Below are 6,242 nucleotides of genomic sequence, written 5' to 3' on the forward strand. Positions count from 1 at the left end.
TCCCTTGCTTAGATCAAGGATATGTTTCCTTTAACATTCTCTTTTAATTCCTTGACCTCATCACATGTTGAATGATATTTATTATTGTTTTGATTTGCAGTATCCCTTTCCATATTTAATCATCTCTCCTTATGTTTTAGTTACTCCTTTCTTTCATCCAGATCTTTCTAGAAATTTTTCAACTCACTTTCTGATATTTTCAATTCTGTCATGACCCTAGTTAACTTGTTAGTTGGGTCCTTTGAATCAACTGGTACCACAATTGTGCAAAAATGTTTTTCTATCTTTTGTAACAATTCTACATTTTTCTCTTTGAGGGTTGAAACTTCTTGATTTCTTTGTAGCAATTCCTTGGTCAAGATCTCTTTCTCCTTTTCCACTTGAGCTAACCTAGAGTCTGTACAAGTTTTGCTACAGACATTTTCAATTCCTCCTCAAAGATTGAACCTCTGATTCTGCACCTTGAATTAAAGCTTGGATAATTGTCTTATTGTCTGGATTTACCCAAAGCTTAATAATTGAATTCTTTTAATCTTCATTATGAGTATGAAGAGTTATGGAATTTGATTTTTCAAGCTTGATTTAATCTATCACCTTTCCCAGAAGTGCCTCTACCTTACTTGCTAATAAGGAAGTATTATTGAGGTCATTGTAAATTAGCTCTCTTGTTTGTCTGTGCATGTTTCTTTTTTATGGTAGTGGAATATATTTGTATTGAAAAAAGGATTCACATTCTTGAAATACACACCAGAATGGACTGGGATACTGGATGAGTAAAATATAATTTAATATGGTTCCTCTCAATATCCATGGCTGAGAGGAGCCTTTTCTTGTAGCCAGAGATTTATTGACCTTTTAATTTTTTCATCACACTACTCTTCACGTTGATGTTTTTATCTTCAATCTGTTGGGATTTCTCCTTCAAAGTATTCAAGGAAGAGAACTCCACTTCATTGAGATTGGAGATGAAGGTGCACATCTTATATCTCCCAATTCCAACTAGAATCCAACATCACTTGAAGGCTTATGTATCAGTTATGACATTTTTGTCTCTCCTCCTTGAGCTTTTTCTTTTTTGCTGGTTTGAGAATTTTCCCCATCAATGTCTATTATTTCTACAACATTTATCTTTAATCCCTTCTCTATTGGTAGAGGGGTTTCCACATCCACACCTTTTTGTGACTCGTCCATACCGAGATTTGCTAATTTTTGTATTTCTGGTCTTGCTTCTTGAATGTATGGATCCCATGATATTTCTAGCCTTCTTTTAGAAATTATTTGGTGTGGATCATAATTCCATCTCTTGCCATGCTGAAAATTCATCTCTTGCATCATCCTCTCAATCTCTTCTGCAACTTTCCTGTTATTTACAATGAATGGGCCTATTGTTCTAGGAAACTTGAACAAAAACCCCTTTTTAGTTGGGACAAAGTGGACTTGATCCACATTCAAACTCTTCCTGATGAATTCTAGTGCAAAAATCCTCATTGGCACAAAAGTAGGAAGCTTATATGGTGGAATTTCTACACCATATAACCTTATCTCTACATGCTCTTCAAATATATACTAGTCACCAACCTTCAGGTCTCTGCTCAACTGTAACAAAGATTGGGCCTCTGACAATATTCTAGGAGCTAACATGTTTATGATTTTTTATACTACTGACATGAAGTCAACAATATAGTAAAGCCATAATTAGTTTCTTTGCATCTAACAATGTCAGTCCAATTCGCAATAATATATTTCTTCTTATTTAAATCAAGAATGTTCAAACAAACACTTCACCACCTACTCCATTTTGCACTTGCTCATGACTGCAGACATCTTCAAAATTTTGGGGATTCAAAAATCATTATAAACTGGTTCAACAATGCATCCACATGTCATATGCGTTCACTCAGAAATATATTGGATGAAGCATTGCTATTTAAATCCCATTTTGAATATATTTCTTGTCATCATATTTACAGGTAACACAATCAGGCTTCTGACCAACTATCCAAGGAGGCAATGGTCTAGCCCAAGGGAATCTAGGTCATAAAGGAACAAGAGGGTGATGAGAACTTCTAGTACTATCATCGGCCGTACATAGATCAAAACTACTTGAGGGCCAATAGGCCCTAAAATTTGTATTATATATTGTCTGATCCTAATAGTACATGATATAGTCTTATTTGTATATATTATTACAGAACTGTTTTTAGTCCACCCTATAAGGGTTTTTTGTAGAAAACTATTTTTTTGATGGCCATAGGCCCAACATAAGCATATGACACTCATGAATCTACAACATGTAATTTTCTTTCTCTAATAGAAAATTGCAATTTTTCCCCTGGGAAAATCAAGAATGTTCAAACCTAAATCCATGAACTGATCCACGTGTATATAAAAAGAGATAGACCATTAAACTTGGGAACCTAAAGCATCTGAAAATGCTAAAATTGAGAAGTTGTAATTTAATAGAGTGCTCCCAATAAGTAGGAATACCAAACACAAAATTGGGTTGCATCATCATATCGAAAAACCCTAGGGATTTACAATTGATGAATGAGGTATCATCTCTTCCCAGCACACCCATAATCACATGCATGATTGGCTTGGAATTCTCTGAAAAATAAGCTATAGGAAACTCAGTAGCCTTTGGAAAAAGCACATAATTGGGAGGTAAAATGAGACTAAACAATTTGTTTCTATCCTCTACAGAAAGGCTTTGATATACATATAAAATGGATTCATAAGTGAATTTCATATAATTTTTTGATTCCGGGAAATATAAATCTTGGCGGATTAATAAAGAGGAGACATACAAAATATTAAAACCCATTGAGTTCATGATGAAAAACCTTTGAGGATACTAAGATGAGGTAAACCAACTGATGAATTCTGGGAAAGGGTATGTATGGGGAATTATAGAAACACCAAGACCAAATTTTACTACTCATAGGGAGATTTCTAACTCAGTTTGATTAACCAACACATTCTAATAAATTTCCATAAGATTTAGATGACAAATGGAATCGAAGATATCCCTTTCCATGTCCATTAAAGGTATATGACTGGATGACCCAGATAAAGAAAATTTCTTAGACATTTTAAATTATGATATTTAATGCAAAATGGAGGTAATCGAGTGGTATTATCACCTGGATTCTTTGGGGATGAAGTCACTACAATTTAGAACTGGAAGCAAGAGTGACAACAACAAATAATACAAATGAAATGGGCGAAATAGGGTTTTTATGTTGATATAGCGGGAAAAATGAGAATTATGAAAATATGGACAAAAAGTATGGAAGGATGAAGTGTCAAATGACGTGGAAATAGGCAAGTGATGCGGATGAAATGAGATTGACATGGATGGATGATGAGGAAGGATAACTAACTCGCTTATTGTTTCCGGTAAGGTCCATGGAACCTGCTTACCACCCTTAGGGGCACTTTAGCTGGTAAGTGGTTTTGATTTGGAGTGTTGGTGGGGTGGATTAAAGCCATCGATATCTCCAATGGTTATTTCATGAAACTGACCCTCGAGGTCATTGCCTGCTGTGACATTCATTTGCTTTGTTCCATCGGGCTTTGCTTTGGGTGCAACTTGATTTGGAGTTGCGGTGATGCGCTTAGAGACTTGCACACTCTTTAATATTTTTTCCACTTTGTGTATATGTGGGATGCCTACCCTTTTAAACATACATATATTTATCCAAATTTTGACTTTGAGCTTGTAAGATTAGGCTTACAACAAAATATAAAATAAAGCCTAACAAAATATTTATTTAAGGAATCCCACATCTCGTACTTATTTTTTTCTTTCTTTTTGAAATATGTATTTTTTCTTTCTTTTTTATTTATTTTTTTAAGTTTTTGAGAAAACACAAAGATGAAATAGCTACAACAAAGGCATTCAATTGTTTCAGACACTTCTAGCACGAAGCTCAATGCTTCATCTAATTTCTTCAGTGATTCAACACTACTAACACCAAACTTCTTCTTTCCTCCACGATAGCATTGAGATGCATTGAATCACTCTGTTCTATCCTCTGCATAAACCTCTTCACACAAGGGAACATTATTCACATACACACAAGCTTGATTATCCACATTTTTTGATTGGGACAAATAAATTCTTAGCAACAGAGGTGTCTCTGAAGCCAACATAGTTTTAAATTGATCTCCAATTCTCCATGAACCTTCACCTAGTTGCACGAAGCACATCCTGCACATGGTCCACGTAACATCAAATAAAAACTATAATGGTTCTCCTTATTCCGTGTGCGGTGAGATCGTACCATCTTTGATTTCCTTCACAACACTTTATTCATTAGGCCATATAAACCCTTGGCAACAAAGGTGTCCCTTTGAAGCCAATACCCGACTCTTATACCAAATGTTTAAATAATAGGAGAAAATAAAATATCTTCCATGAGAGATATTAAATTTACTAAGAGGAAAAACATTAACATGACAACAATAATAAAAAATACACATAATGCATAATATTTACCTTGGGAAAATCCCAACTCTAGGGAAAAACCTAGCTTGACGGAATTCCATTAGGTTCCTTGGCCAAAACCTTGGCCAAGTTTGCCAAGTGAGTATTCACCACTCACCTCCTTAGCCCCATTACAATGAAGTCTTCCAGGCATTTGAAGGATCCATTACATGCAATTCATGGCAAAATTACCATGGGTAACGAAAAACCCATGGGCCCAAAACCCCCACTAATGACCTGGTCAACATTGACTCTTTATCTCGAGTCAAGTTTACCTAACAGATCTGACTCATATCCCTATGCATAATTTCTATATTTGTGATGCATGATTAGCTAGATGCTATCTTTTTTGTAATTGGCCACCTATGCCTATATATTAGAAGTAGCATGTCTACTTTTTGTACTCCCCAGTTTCAATTGGATCTCATTTCTTTGAGGGTCCACTTTTGGCTTTGGTTTGGTCTCTCGCATGAGGGGATGACATGATTTTTGTATTTTCAATATAATATGAGATATTTTCTCAGTTAATAGAAATTTTTTTCCCACAAAGAGAAAATGAGAACTATTGTCAAAGGATCTTAGCTTGAGTGGTTTGGTGAATAATGTTTTTTCCCAACTGTGGGTTCAAGTCGCTAGATACATGTTGTAAATAACCCATTAGTGGCATTTGTGAAATGATTTTATTTAGTGTAATAGTGGCAGTCAATGTAATCGAAGTTACTGATACTCTACATATTCTCATTCCCTCCCCTTGGCAAAAAAAAGAAGAGAGAGAAATTGTAACCTCAAAATATGAACTCCAACCCAAAAAAACTCTATTTTTGTGCAACAAACATGAAAAAGCACACAAAAATTGAAAAGTGGTGATGCTACGTCACCCCTTTTTTTAGGGTTAAAATTCTAACATTTTTTAGCCATGGCATTAGAACCAAAATCATGATCATGGAAAACCTTAAAATTCCAACAATTTTCAACTATGATGTTAAAAACCAAATAGCATGACTTGAAAAAGAGCTAAAATTATGACAATTTTCCAAAATGAAATTAAAGCCAAATATCTCAAATATAAAAAAAACCTTAAAATTTAAATAGTTTTAACCATGACATTACGATTCAAATATCATTACTAAAAAAACACTTAAAAATCAACATCTACATCATAGAGTAATTTTACCAAGAGAATTATTTTTAAGATTGAAATTATAGCTCTTTGGGGATCCTAATCTAAGGCAACGTGATCCATTTTTAATAGAGCACTAAAATTATATATATATTTTAAATTCTAGTTTATAAAATCATCATTACTATACACAAAATCATGAAAAACATCATTTAGAAAAAATGAAAAAAATGATGTAGAGAAATTTTTTTCTTAATTTTTTTAATTAAAAATATGAAAATTTAATTTCATTAAAAGAAACCAATTAAATAATTAAAAAATATATATTTAAAAATAAATAAATAAATATAAATTTGATTAAAAGAAAAAAATTAAAGTAATTTTCAAAAGAAATTTAACAAAAAAAAATAATAATTAAAATTTTTAAAATTAGTTAAAAAAACAAGATTTAAAAAATCTTTCTAAAAGTTAATAGTAAAACCAATAAAATTCACACATATTAAATAAATGAAAAAGAAAAAACAATTTTGAAAGTAATTTTTTTTAAAGGGAAAAAATTAAATCATATATTAAAAATTAAAAAAACTATATTTTCGAATATATATATATTAACAAGTGTAATATATAACATTG

The sequence above is a fragment of the Pinus tabuliformis genome, chromosome 7 (assembly GCF_031772625.1).
Source record: "Pinus tabuliformis cultivar Carrire ecotype Pingquan chromosome 7, CPIR1, whole genome shotgun sequence".
Taxonomy (NCBI): domain Eukaryota; kingdom Viridiplantae; phylum Streptophyta; class Pinopsida; order Pinales; family Pinaceae; genus Pinus; species Pinus tabuliformis.